The sequence below is a fragment of the Arachis stenosperma genome, chromosome 5 (assembly GCF_014773155.1).
Source record: "Arachis stenosperma cultivar V10309 chromosome 5, arast.V10309.gnm1.PFL2, whole genome shotgun sequence".
In the NCBI taxonomy this organism is placed as follows: domain Eukaryota; kingdom Viridiplantae; phylum Streptophyta; class Magnoliopsida; order Fabales; family Fabaceae; genus Arachis; species Arachis stenosperma.
The window spans coordinates 45,434,046-45,449,801 of record NC_080381.1 but is presented as its reverse complement, the minus strand read 5'-3'; positions in this window follow the sequence as shown (position 1 = coordinate 45,449,801).

The following is a 15,756-nucleotide window of genomic DNA, read 5'->3' as shown; positions in this document are numbered from 1 at the left end:
GCCATGTTACTAACAACTTCCGCCATGGTAACAATCGCGGCGTCTACCTTCTTAAACTCCCCTTGCATCTCCTCTTCATGCCTTAGGATACGAGAACTGAGATTTCTGTGTTCTAGCATGAAGGCATGGCAACCTTCGTCCATTGGAGGTGGTGTAGGAAGAGAGGTTTCATTGTTTGGGGGAAATGGCTCATAATTGGGAGGTGGTTCAATAACTTCCACAAAATCATCAACAATGTCACTTGGTGTGGAATTGTTCTCAAACTTGGAACTCACCTCTTGCTCAACTTCGCCTAACTCTTCAACCACTTCTTCTTCATTAAAAATCTCTTCCTCTTTCACTTGTTGCATGACACACTCCATGCTCCGCTCTTCGGTTGATTCTCTACATTCACCCGTGGAGATGCTCTGTCTACAGTATGAATCCCATGCATCCACATTAGCTTTAAATTTGGCAAGGTTAGCCTCGATAGCTTCTTTCATTCTTTGGGCTTCCTCTTGCTCTCTTTGGTGGATGATTACTTGAAGCCGATCCACTGCTTCCTTGTAGTGATCTATTGGCTCTTGTTCCACTTGACTAATATAAGTAGGATCATGTTGCTCTTGGACCAATGGATGTGGATATTTTTTCATGGAGGGTTGTGGTAAAAAAGAGGAGTTCATTTTGTGGTCGAAAGTCATCATACATTGGAGGTGGTTCATCTTGGTAATAGCATGAAGGTGGTGGTTCTTCATATGGTTCATATGGTTCACAAGGTGGTTGTTATGGTGGATAAGGATGAGGGTCATATGGGGGTGTTTGGTGGTGAGGGGCTTGTGAGTATGGTGGTTCAAAACTAGGTTGAGGGGGTGGTTCATAGGCATATGGTGATTGTGATTGACAATCACAATGAGGGTCACCACATCCACTAGATTGATATGCGTTAGTATCGGAATTATACCTATGAGAAATCAGAGGTGGTTGCCATGAAGAGTGATCAACCTCTTGATGCTCCTCCTGTCTTTGATTTTTCCATCCTCGATGCGCATCCTCATTGAAGCTTCCATTCCCTAAAACATAGTTTGAACCCAACTCATAGCCAAAGGGGTGAGAATTCATAGTAGTAAGAGGAATAAAAAATAAAACTAACAAGAAATTAAGAAAACCAAATCAAAAACAAACAATGTAACAAAAGACAAACATATTCACAATATTTACAATAGCCAATAACATAACACCATTGCAATTCCTCGGCAACGGCGCCATTTTGATAAAAGAGGTTTGTCGTCGGTATAAAGAATTTCCTCAAATGAATGAAGTCTTCTCGTTGTAAGTATAGCTCTAAACCAACAAACAATCCTCCCAATAAAAAATATTGGTTTTCACAAGTACAAATCTCAATAAGAATTTTTAACTGAAGTATTTAAACCTCGGGTCGTCTCACAACGAATTGCGATGAAGTGCTCAATTATTGGCTATGAAGATGTAAGGGGGTTTGATTTGGAAAAAGGGAAAAGAAAAGTAAAGGAACAACTAAAGAAAGCAATTAATAAAAGAGAGACATCCTTGGCAAGAATTGAGAATCTAAGCTTTCTATCCTAGTCACTAATAACAATAATTAACAAGAATTTATCTTATTACGCCATCTCCGACGATGGAAGAAGATATCATGTTATCTTCACACTCGAAGAAAATCTAATAAGACTAGCTAATCTCAATTCAAATGTCCTAATCAACTCACTAAGTGAATTAGCAAGAGATTAGAGTTAATGAAAATAATACTACTAGCTAACATCTCTAGATCACCAATATAGTTGGGTTTAATGACTCAAGATCACCTAGTTTTTCTTTCCAAGCCAAGAATGCTCAAAAATCTACTCTAAAGCCCAACCAAGCATTTTGTCAAACACTTGGTGGGTATGAAAGGAAAACATAATAAATTGCAAAGGAAACAAGATCACCAACTCAAATCATCAATAAAACATCAAACATCAATTTTCATTAAAGGAGATCCAAATCCAACATGAGTTCATCAACACAAAAGAGAGCATTAAGTAAAATTAACAAGAAAACCAAGAGAAATAAAGGTGTAGAAACAAGAAATCACAATGAAAGCAAGATGAAAACAAGAATTGAACATGGATCTATGATGCAAATAACCCTAGAACCCTAATTCTAGAGAGAAGAGGGAGCTTCTCTCTCTAGAAACTAAACTACATGATGCTATTCTTCAAACAATTGCTCCCTTTTTACTTAATCTTCAATTTTGCATGAAATTCCCTCAAAAATCAAGGAGAATTATAAAACCATGCTATTTTATTGAATAAATGTAGGAAAAAGGTGATAAAATCCCCTACATTAAGCACAAGATAAACCACAAAATTGAGGTTTATCAATGCTTAAGGCACATGACTGGAAAGTCCACATTCTTCATCAAGCTCAACAAGTATGATAGAGGATTTGTAAATTTGGTGATGATAGAAAACGAAAGATAGTGGTCGTAGGTGAGGTTGGTAAGAGTTTCTCTACCTTAATTGATAATGTATTCTTGGTTGATGGACTGGAACATAATCTTCTAAGCATTAGTCAACTATGTGATTTAGGTTATTGGGTTATTTTTAAAAAGTTGGAATGTTTAGTTGTCTGTGAATAGTCGGGTGAAACTTTGTTCATTGCTAAAAGATGTAATAATATGTATGGTCTCACTTTAAAGGAACTTAAGAAACAAATATAGCTTGATTTACTTCTATGAAATATGAAAAATAGTTGTGGCATAAGAAATTAGGACATGCTAGCATATTTTAAATTTCTAAGCTTGTGAAAAAAGATTTGGTTAGAGGTCTTCCTAATATCCAGTTTGACAAAGATATCTCTTGTGATACTTGTCAATTGGGTAAACATAATAAAAACTCTTTTAAATCTAAGGATGACATCTCAACTAAAAGACTATTGAAATTGCTACATATTAATCTTCTTGGTCCCACTAGGACTCAAAGCCTAGGTGGCAAACACTATGGCTTAATAGTAGTTGATTATTACACAAGTTCGGATGGATTCTTTTCTTAGCTCATAAAAATGATGCTTTTTCAACTTTCATTACTTTGTGCAAAAAAATTCAAAATGAGAAAAATTTGAAGATTGCTTCTATTAGAAGTGATCATGAAAAAAATTTAAAAACCAAGATTTTGAATCTTTTTGTGATGAATTTGGTATATCTCGCAACTTTTCTTGTCTTAGAATACCTCAACAAAATGGGATTATTGAAAGGAGAAGTAGAAGCGTACAAGAAATGGCTCGAGCTATGATTTGTGAGAATGATGTACCTAAATTCTTATGGGCTGAAGTAGTGAACATAACTTACTATATTTTGAATCGAACCATCATTCAAAAGTTTTTAAAGAAAATTCCATATAAGCTATGGAAAGAAATCCCTCAAAATCTTAACTATTTTCATATCTTTTGATGTAAATATTTTGTTTTGAATACAAGAGACAATCTTGAAAATTTTGATCTAAAATTTTACGAAGGTATTTTTGTAGGATACTCAACTATAAGCAAAGCTTATAGGATGTACCTAAGTGAACATAGGACTATTGAAGAGACCATGTGTGTTACCTTTTGTGAATCTAACTCTGTTTCAAGTGTTATTAAAGAAAATGATGCAGGAATTGAAGTTGAACAAAACTCAAGTGACACCCAAGTGAAGCTAAGTCAGATCCCTTGCTGGAAAATACTGTCTTTGATTTTGGAGATCAAATTGTGGGAGAAATTCTATTTTGTCTCCTATCGCAGCAGAAAATCATGGAACTCTCAATAATTTTGAATCTGATTAGACCATATCTACTCTCACCACACCCAAACCCAGAGAATGGAAGTTATTGAAAAACTATCCACAAGAGTTCATAATTGGAGATCTATCTCAAGTAGTTACCACAAGATCATCAAATATAATAAAAATGGAACAAAATGATCCTGATCTCATCTCTCAAATAAACCTTCAAAATGTGAAGGAGGCTCTTGATGATCCATCATGAGTTAAGGCAATGGAAGAAGAGCTAATCCAATTTGAGAAAAATGAAGTTTGGACATTGGTGCCAAATTCAAATGGGAAAAAGGTGAATGGTACTGATGAGCGGATATTTTGTACGCTTTTTGGGGGTAATTTCATGTAGATTTTAGCATGTTTCAGTTAGTTTTTAGTAAAATAATATTGGTTTTTAGGCAAAAATCATATTTCTGGACTTTACTATGAGTTTGTGTGTTTTTCTGTGATTTTAGGTATTTTCTGGCTGAAATTGAGGGAGCTGAGCAAAAATCTGACTTAGGCTGAAAAAGGACTGCTGATGCTGTTGGATCCTGACCTCCCTGCACTCGAAATGGATTTTCTGGAGCTACAGGAGTCCAATTGGCGCTCTCTCAACGGCGTTGGAAAGTAGACATCCAGGGCTTTCCAGCAATATATAATAGTCCATACTTTGCGCGAAGATAGACGACATAATTTGGCGTTGAACGCCAAATACACGCTGCTGTTTGGAGTTAAACGCCAGAAAAACGTCATGATCCGGAGTTGAACGCCCAAAACACGTCAAAACCTGGAGTTTGACGCCAAGAAAGGCCTTTACACGTGGAAAGCTTTAGTCTCAGCCCCAGCACACACCAAGTGGGCCCCAGAAGTGGATTTCTGCACCAATTATCTTAGTTTATTCATTTTTCTGTAAACCTAGGTTACTAGTTTACTATTTAAACAACTTTTACAGACTTATCTTGTACCTCATGACATTTTCAGATCTGAATTACATACTTTGTGATGGCATGAGTCTCTAAACTCCATTGTTGGGGGTGAGGAGCTCTGCAGCGTCTCGATGATTTAATACAATTCCTTTGTTTTCCATTCAAACACGCTTGTTCTTATCTAAGATGTTTATTCACGCTTAATTGTGAAGAGGGTAATGATCCGTGACACTCATCACCTTCCTCAATCCATGAACGTGTGCCTGACAACCACCTCCGTTCTACATCAGAATGAATGAATATCTCTTAGATTCCCCAACAGAATCTTCGTGGTATAAGCTAGATAGATGGCGGCATTCATGAGAATCCGGAAAGTCTAAACCTTGTCTGTGGTATTCCGAGTAGGATTCCAGGATTAAATGACTGTGACGTGCTTCAAACTTGCAACCTACTGGGCGTTAGTGACAGACGCAAAAGAGGGATTCTATTCCAGTAGGAAGCGGGAACCAACCGGTGATTGGCCGTACTGTGACAGAGTGCGTGAGCATTAGCTTTCACTGCGAGGATGGGAAGTAGCCATTGACAACGGTGACACCCTACATAGAGCTTGCCATGGATAGACCTTGCATGTGAGAAGAGGATCTCAAGGAAGAGTTGAAGTTCAGAGAACAAAGCATCTCCAAAACTCCAACATATTCTCCATTACTGCACAACAAGTAACGCTAGTATTCTTTATTATTCCAATATATTCCACAATCCATTATAAACAAATAACTCTATTGTTCAAGTAATCCAAAAAATTTTGTGACATCCTAACTAAGACAAATAAAATAAACATTGATTGCTTCAAGCCAATAATCTCCGTGGGATCGACCCTTACTCACGTAAGGTATTACTTGGACGACCCAGTGCACTTGCTGGTTAGTTGTGCGAATCACAAATTCGTGCACCAAGTTTTTGGCGCCGTTGCCGGGGATTATTGAGTTTGGACAATTGAAGGCTTATTTTATTTCTTAGATTAGGAATAATTTATTTTTATTTTTGTTCTTATTTTTATAGAGTCATTAAATCAATATTGATAGGATAGTTTCTTTTCAAAAAAAAAAAATTTTTTTTTCAAAATTTATTATTTTTCTTTTAATTAATTGCTAATTTTCGTGAGTTTTAGTGTCTTGTTCTAAGTTTGGTGTCAATTGCATATCTCATATTTTTCTTTAAAATTTTCGACTTGTGATCTTTGTTCTTCATTAATCTTCAAGTTGTTCTTGCTTATTTTCTTGTTTGATCTTGAGTTTTTCTTGCTTTGTGTCTTTTCTTGTTTCACTTGTATTCCTTTTAAAGCACTAATTGGAATATCTGCATCAAGTGTCATATTTATTCCCAATTGGCTAAAGCATTGGGTTATATTCTTGATAAGGGAGCACCAATACTTTTGAAAATCTTTTTCAAAAATAATTTTTCTTGATTTAATCTTGTGCCAAACTCTAAGTTTGGTGTTTTCTTGTTAATCTTTTTACAATTTTCAAAAATTTTATTAAAGTTTTCTAAAAATTTTAAGTTTGGTGTTCTTTCTTTTGTTCTTGGTGTTCTTGTGAATCTTCAAAGTGTTCTTGAGTTTTTCTTGTGTCTTGATCTTAAAATTTTTAAGTTTGGTGTTCCTTGGTGTTTTCCCTCCAAAAATTTTCGAAAATAAGGAGCATTAGATCTAAAAATCTTAAATCTTGTGTCTTTTGTGTGTTTTTCTCTTTCATCATAAAATTCAAAATTCAAAAAAAATATCTTTTCTAACTAATTTTGAACTATTTTTTTTTGAAAAATCTCACATAAAAATTCAATTTTCAATTTCAAAAATATTTCCACTTTCTTTTATTTATTTCGTTTTTATTTTACTTAAAAAAAAATATTTTCACAAAATATTTTCACAAAATATTTTTATATATTCCACTTTTATTTATTCCATAACTATAAATTCTCAACTTGTATTCAATATGGAAGCAAGTGGGAATGAACAGTCCAAGAGGACTCTGGGGTCATATGCTAACCCCACTACTGCTTCATATGGGAGTAGTATCTGTATACCCTCCATTGGAGTTAGTAGCTTTGAGCTGAATCCTCAGCTCATTATCATGGTGCAGCAAAACTGCCAGTATTCCGGTCTTCCACATGAAGAACCTACAGAGTTTCTGGCACAATTTCTGCAAATTGCTGATACAGTACATGATAAGGAAGTGGATCAGGATGTCTACAGATTACTACTATTTCCATTTGCTGTAAAAGATCAAGCTAAGAGGTGGTTAAATAACCAGCCTAAGAACAGCATAAAAACATGGAAACAGCTGTCAGAAAAATTCCTGAATCACTATTTCCCTCCAAAAAGGATGACATAGCTAAGGCTAAGCATCCAAGGCTTCAAACAAGGAGATAATGAATCTCTTTATGATGCCTGGGAGAGATACAGAGAGTTGCTAAGAAAATGCCCCTCTGAAATGTTTTCGGAATGGGTGCAATTAGACATCTTCTACTATGGGCTTACAGAAAAAGCTCAGATTTCTCTAGACCACTCAGCTGGTGGATCTATACATATGAGAAAAACAATTGAAGAGGCTCAAGAGCTTATTGATACAGTTGCCAGAAATCAACATCTGTACTTAAGCAATGAATCTTTCATGAAAGAAGAAGCTAAAACAGTAACTGCAGAACTCAGTCCAGTGGATCAGGCTAATGAATTCAATCAGCAATTGGACTTTCTAACTCAACAGCTAGCCGAATTCAAGGAAATATTACAGAAAACAAGAATGGCTAACAGGAACATGGAAGTACAATTAAAGCAGACAGAAAAACAACTGTCAAGACAAATAACAGAAGAATGTCAAGCAGTTCAATTAAGAAGTGGGAAAACATTAAATACCTCACTTCAAAGCAGCAGGAAACCAAGAAATGAACAAGTGGATACTCAGAATCCTCCTGAAGACAGTCCGAGCCCAGAAAGGGACAAAGCTGGCGTTCAAACGCCAGTAACAAACAAGGAAGGGGCGTCTAACGCCACTCCAGCTCCCACCACTGGCATTCAAATACCAGTGGGGAATCAGTCACATACAAGTGCTGATAACAACCCTTCTAAAAAGGCTTCCCAACCCACTTCTGTAGGTAATAAACTTGCAGCAACTAAGGTTGAGGAATACAAAGCCAAAATGCCTTATCCTCAAAAACTCCGCCAAGCGGAACAGGATAAGCAATTTGCCCGCTTTGCAGACTACCTCAGGACTCTTGAAATAAAGATTCCGTTTGCAGAAGCACTTGAGCAAATACCCTTTTATGCTAAGTTCATGAAAGAGATCTTAAGTCATAAGAAGGATTGGAGGGAAACTAAAAAAGTTTACCTCACTGAAGAATGCAGTGCAGTCATTCTGAAAAGCTTACTTGAGAAGCTTAAAGATCCTGGGAGCTTTATGATACCATGCACATTAGAGGGCACTTGCACCAAACAAGCTTTATGTGATCTTGGAGCAAGTATCAACCTAATGCCTGCATCTACTATCAGAAAGCTTGGTTTAACTGAAGAAATCAAACCAACCAGGATATGTCTTCAACTTGCTGATGGCTCCATTAAATACCCATCAGGCGTGATTGAGGACATGATAATCAAGGTTGGGCCATTTGCCTTTCCTACTGACTTTGTGGTGCAGGAAATGGAGGAGCACAAGAGTGCAACTCTCATTCTAGGAAGACCTTTCCTAGCAACTGGCCGAACCCTCATTGATGTCCAAAAAGGGGAAGTAACCTTGAGAGTCGATGAGGAAGAGTTCAAGCTGAATGTTGTTAAAGCCATGCAACATCCAGACACCCCAAATGACTGCATGAGTGTTGATATAATTGACTCTCTGGTAAGAGAGGTCAATATGGCTGAGAGTCTCGAATCAGAGCTAGAGGAATTTAGACTCAATGCTTTCGAAAATGCAAAGATTTACAAAGAGAAAGCGAAAAGATGGCATGATAAGAAATTGTCATCCAGAGTCTTTGAGCCGGGGCAAAAAGTTCCGCTATTCAATTCTAGGCTCAAATTATTCCCTGGGGAATTAAAATCCAGGTGGAGAAGTCCATATGTCATTACAAACGTGTCACCATATGGATACATAGAGCTTCAGGATAATGACTCTAACAAAAAGTTCATTGTTAATGGACAAAGAGTCAAACATTATCTTGAAGGCAATTTTGAGCAAGAATGCTCAAAACTGAGACTTGATTAAAACTCAGTCCAGCTAATGACATTAAAGAAGCGCTTGCTGGGAGGCAACCCAGCCAATCACAAAATTTAATTTTATTCGTATTAATTAATTAATTATTTCTTTACAGGTTTGAGTCCAAGTATCTTCAAAAGGTGAAATAGCAATTGGTTGAAGTCACAGAGTTACAGGGAAATTTGGAAGCTCACTGGCATGAAAAAGCCAGTAAGAAATACTTTGGGCGTTAAACGCCCAAAAGAAGCTCCCGCTGGGCGTTTAACGCCAGTAAGGGTAGCCATCTGGGCGTTAAACGCCAGAAAGGAGCATCTTCTGGGCGTTAAACGCCAGAAAGATGCACCTTCTGGGCGTTTAACGCCAGTTTGCTAGCATCCTGGCCGTTTAACGCCAGGATGGTGGGGAGGAGGTAAAATTCGTTTTTCTTTACAATTTTTCTAAATTTTTAAGTTTCAATTCATGATTTCTTGCATAAACATGTTTCAAAATATCATCCTTCAAAATCAAATTGGTTTTCTAAGAACCCTAATTTCTAAAATCCCTTTTTCAAAAATATCAAATGTATCTTAATTTATAAACACAAATCTTTTTCCAATCCAATTCTTTTTCAAATATTTTTAATATCTTTTTCAACTCATCTTATCTTTTTATGAAAATACCTCTCCTTCTACTCCTCTCCTTTCCTTTCTTTTGCTTGATGACAAGCAAACCTCTAAGTTTGGTGTGATTTGCCATGATCACTGAGCTAAAACTCATTAAGATCATGGCACCTAAGAGAACAGGAAGAGCAAGGATGTGAACTTAAGGGAGCTAAAGCGCCAAAAGATTAATCCATGAAAAAGCACCACATATTTTAGAGGAACACCTACTCCTCAAAACAACAGGTTGCTGAGTTCCAATTTTTCTTTTCTTTTCCTGCTTTTAACATAGTGATAGGATAATTTTTTTGAAATTCACCTTAGGAGATATTTAGTAGTAATTAGTATGTCTATTTTGATTTTATTTCCAATTAAGCTATAGTTTATTTTTCTCATCATCATCAGGCATGAATAAAGTAGTAGAATTTTTTTAGAATAAAGAAGTAATCTATATTTATGAGTTCTTAGTAATAAAGACTATAATTAATTATATGTGGTGGCAATACTTTTTGTTCTCTGAATGAATGCTTGAACAGTGCATAAATTGTACTTTGAATTTGATGAATATTGGCTCCTGAAAGGATGAGGAACACGAAAAATATTATTGATGATCTGAAAAATCATGAAATTGATTCTTGAAGCAAGAAAAAGCAGTCAAAAAAAAAAAAAAACAAGCCATGAGCACTAGCTAAGAATAAAAAAGGGATCCAAGGCTTTGAGCATCAATAGATAGGAGGGCCCAAGGAAATAAAATCCAGGCCTAAGCGGCTAAACCAAGCTGTCCCTAACCATATGCTTGTGGCATGCAGGTCCAAGTTACAAGCTTGAGACTGAGTGGTTAAAGTCGTGATCCAAAGCAAAAGAGTGTGCTTAAGAGCTCTGGACACCACTAACTGGGGACTTTAGCAAAGCTAAGTCACAATCTGAAAAGGTTCACCCAGTTATGTGTCTGTGGCATTTATGTATCCGGTGGTAATACTGGAAAACAAAGTGCTTAGGGCCACAGCCAAGACTCATAAAATAACTGTGTTCAAGAATCAACATACTACACTAGGAGAGTCAATAATACTATCTGAATTCTGAGTTCCTAAGGATGCCAATTATCCTGAAAATTTAAAGATACAGGGGGATGCCAAAACTGTTCAGAAACAAAAAGCTACAAGCCCCGCTCATCTAATAAGAATATGAGCTTCATTTAAAACTCTAAAATATTATTACTTCTTAATTTCTGCTAAATCCTATTTTATTTATCTAGTTGCTTGAGGACAAGCAACAGTTTAAGTTTGGTGTTGTGATGAGCGGATATTTTGTACGCTTTTTGGGGGTAATTTCATGTAGATTTTAGCATGTTTCAGTTAGTTTTTAGTAAAATAATATTGGTTTTTAGGCAAAAATCATATTTCTGGACTTTACTATGAGTTTGTGTGTTTTTCTGTGATTTCAGGTATTTTCTGGCTGAAATTGAGGGAGCTGAGCAAAAATCTGACTTAGGCTGAAAAAGGACTGCTGATGCTGTTGGATCCTGACCTCCCTGCACTTGAAATGGATTTTCTGGAGCTACAGGAGTCCAATTGGCGCTCTCTCAACGGCGTTGGAAAGTAGACATCCAGGGCTTTCCAGCAATATATAATAGTCCATACTTTGCGCGAAGATAGATGACATAATTTGGCGTTGAACGCCAAATACACGCTGTTGTTTGGAGTTAAACGCCAGAAAAACGTCATGATCCGGAGTTGAACGCCCAAAACACGTCAAAACCTGGAGTTTGACGCCAAGAAAGGCCTTTACACGTGGAAAGCTTTAGTCTCAGCCCCAGCACACACCAAGTGGGCCCCAGAAGTGGATTTCTGCACCAATTATCTTAGTTTATTCATTTTTCTGTAAACCTAGGTTACTAGTTTACTATTTAAACAACTTTTACAGACTTATCTTGTACCTCATGACATTTTCAGATCTGAATTACATACTTTGTGACGGCATGAGTCTCTAAACTCCATTGTTGGGGGTGAGGAGCTCTGCAGCGTCTCGATGATTTAATACAATTCCTTTGTTTTCCATTCAAACACGCTTGTTCTTATCTAAGATGTTTATTCACGCTTAATTGTGAAGAGGGTGATGATCCGTGACACTCATCACCTTCCTCAATCCATGAACGTGTGCCTGACAACCACCTCCGTTCTACATCAGAATGAATGAATATCTCTTAGATTCCCCAACAGAATCTTCGTGGTATAAGCTAGATAGATGGCGGCATTCATGAGAATCCGGAAAGTCTAAACCTTGTCTGTGGTATTTCGAGTAGGATTCCAGGATTAAATGACTGTGACGTGCTTCAAACTTGCAACCTGCTGGGCGTTAGTGACAGACGCAAAAGAGGGATTCTATTCCAGTAGGAAGCGGGAACCAACCGGTGATTGGCCGTACTGTGACAGAGTGCGTGAGCATTAGCTTTCACTGCGAGGATGGGAAGTAGCCATTGACAACGGTGACACCCTACATAGAGCTTGCCATGGATAGACCTTGCGTGTGAGAAGAGGATCTCAAGGAAGAGTTGAAGTTCAGAGAACAAAGCATCTCCAAAACTCCAACATATTCTCCATTACTGCACAACAAGTAACGCTAGTATTCTTTATTATTCCAATATATTCCACAATCCTTTATAAACAAATAACTCTATTGTTCAAGTAATCCAAACAATTTTGTGACATCCTAACTAAGACAAATAAAATAAACATTGATTGCTTCAAGCCAATAATCTCCGTGGGATCGACCCTTACTCACGTAAGGTATTACTTGGACGACCCAGTGCACTTGCTGGTTAGTTGTGCGAATCACAAATTCGTGCACCAGGTACCAAATGGATCTTTCGAAACAAATTGGGTGAGTATGGTAGTATTGCAAGAAATAAGGCAAGACTTGTGGCTCAAGGGTATGATCAAGAAGAGGACATCAACTTCGATGAATCTTTTTCTCCGATTGCAAGGATGGAAGCAATAAGATTATTGCTTGCTTATGTCACACACAAAGAGTTCAAACTTTTTCAAATGGATGTCAAATGTGTCTTTTTGAATAGTATTATTGATAGAGAGGTGGTTTTGAAAACAAAGATTTTCCAAACCATATTTTTAAACTCTCTAAAGCTCTTTATGGTTTGAGACAAGCTCCTAGAGCTTGGTATGAAAGACTTAGCTCTTTCTTATTAAAAAATAATTTTCAAAGAAGTACCATGGAGACAACTATTTTTATTAAAGAATCTAATGATAATTTCATTCTTGTTCAGGTTTATGTGGATAACATTGTGTTTGGATTAGCTAATGAAGTCTTGTGTGCTGATTTTGAAAACTTAATGACTAGTGAGTTCGATATGAGTATAATGGGAGAACTCACATTCTTCCTAGGACTCCAAATCAAATAAACTCCTAGTAGAATTTTTGTGCACCAAAATAAATATGCCAAAAAATTGGTAAAGAAATTTGGTTTAGAAAATTCCAAACCAATGAGTACACCAATGCATCCAAACTCTAAACTTGAGAAGGATGAAAAAGAAAAAGATGTGGATGAAAAAAGGTATAGAGAAATGATCGAATCTCTTATGTATCTAACATCTTTTAGACCAGATATTACTTAAAGTGTTGGAGTTTGTTCTAGATTCCAATCACAACCTAAAGAATCACATCTTTCAACTATATAAAGAATCATTAGATAAATTAATGGCATTGCTAATTTTGGTTTTTGGTATCCTAAGTCTGATGAGTTTTGTGTGGTGGGATATTATGACGCAGATTTTATCAGTGACAGAGTTGATAGAAGAAGCACGTCTGGCATCTGTTGCTTCCTTGGATAGTCCCTAAACATGTGGTCAAGCAAGAAACATGCTACAGTTGCATTATCCACAGTCAAGATTGAACATATAGCCGCTTCTTCTTATTGTTCTAATTTGTTATGGCTTAAAACACAACTTGCAGATTATAAATTGCAAGTCAATAATATCTCTTTATTTTGTGATATGAGTGCAATAAATATTTTTAAAAATCTAATTTTTCACTTAAGAACAAAGCACATTGAAGTGAGATTTTGCTCCATTAGGGAACATGTGCAAAAGTGTACAATTGAAATATAATTTGTAAAGTCTAAGGATCAACTTGCAGATATTTTCACTAAACCTCTGTCTGAAGACATATTTCACAAGTTGAGAAAAGCATTGGATATTGTTGAGTCTGAATTCCTGAATCAATCTGATGATGTTGCTTTCTGATTGGTTTTGTCTCTCAGGTTGATAGGAGATAAAACTAGACAAATGATGACTCCCTCTAATTTCTCTGAATGTTAGACTGAGTGTTAGTATAATTAATATATTGGGTCAAAATTGAATCTTTTGTGGACCATTGTATTTCTTTAAAACCACCATAAGACCCAAAAGGAAGAAGTTCTACTCTATGATGTGGATCTCATTGTTTGTTTTGATCACTTACATTAAAAAGTATTTAATTTTTAGGATTTCTTTTCAAGTCAAACCAAATTCTGATGTTCAAATTTTAAACTTCACTTGTCCCTTTTCAAACTACTTGCTTACACATCCTTTCAAAATCATATTTTATTTGAAACATCTTTTCATTTTTTTAAGATCAGTTTGTGTTTTCAAACATTTTCAAAGCACTTAGAGTAGTTATTGAAAACCCCTCATCTTCTCCAACCTCCACGACTCCCATAACCGCATTCATTAAGGTTTCATAAAGATGAGTAAGAAGGTTACAACTCGAAGAGGCTCAGGAACCTATCTTACTCCATAAAATCCTCCTCATAAAAGCCAAGCCCACACTCATATTCGTATTCACTCCCATTCTTCTTCACACTCATCTCTTGTTCCCGAACCTTTGGCATGAACCAAAAACACCTCTCGCGTCCATCCTTGACGCCGACTGAAGCTGGAACTTCTAAGGCAAAAGAAAAGAAACCTATGGGTGATGAAGAACCTCCAATTTTTCCACCTCCTCGCTCCTCATCCCGTCCTCAAGGATGTTCTGCACCGTCTAGTCGTCCTTCAAAAGGTAACCGAGGACCTTTTCTTAATTCTATAAAAGAACCTCAAATCCTGACACTATAGATTTTATATCCCATGTCGGTAACCTTCCTCATTCTTACCATAATCCACTTCATTTTTCTTCAAGCATGAACTTTGAATTTCATAGAGCCATTATTTCTAAAAGACCTCTTTATTTAACTTTTGTTGCTGATTTGAAGGCTTTAGCCAATAAAGGAATAGACTTTGTTGAAAATATAGTTTATTTGGACTAAAAAAAATTATTTGAAATTAGAAAACCTGTCTATCCTAAATTGGTTAGAGAATTCTATGCTAATATGTACTATTGTGAGGAATCTGTTCACTTATATGTAAAAGGCCAAGAAATTTATTTAAATAAAGAATTCATTGGTAAAGCCCTTGATTATTATGATGTGGACATCAATGCCTACATCTCTGAAAAATGGGATAATGATATAGGCATTTCATACAAGGATGTGTTGGCAAACATATGTGAAAATATGTTTCTATGGATTGTGTTACCCCCAACCATCAAGCCCTAGGTCCTGCTAAAGTCTAACTCCACTGCATTATCACTCACATTATCTTGCCTCAAAGTGGTTCTTATTAGCGAGTGACTCTTTGTGGCACCTTAGTTCTCTATGCCATCATCAACAAAATTAAAATTTCTTTTGCATATTTGATGATATGCCATATGCATATCTGTATCAAAGTGGCAAAAATAATTTTCTATCATATGGCATGTTTTTGAATTGCCTCTTTGAGTACTTTGGTATTGATATAAACAATGAGACCCAAGAGAATAGAATTTCATCTCTTAAGAACGGTGGTTCAATTAAGCAATCAAAAGGAACTTAAGCTGCCAAGGACATTGTTATAGAAGAAGAAGACGAAAGCATTCCTCCTCTATCAGCTGCCGGGACATCATCCTCTCATATGTACTTGATGAATGCCATCGTGAAGGACGTCTTACAGGAATTTTCGAACCTCACAAAACAAATAATCAACTCGAGCTAACAAGCTAGGAAACTGGCTATACAAAATGAGAATTCCTTATGGAAGTCTCAAAGCCAAGTTGAAGTGCTTTTAAAGTACATAGATTTCTTGGAAGATGAGCAAGCGATGTCTG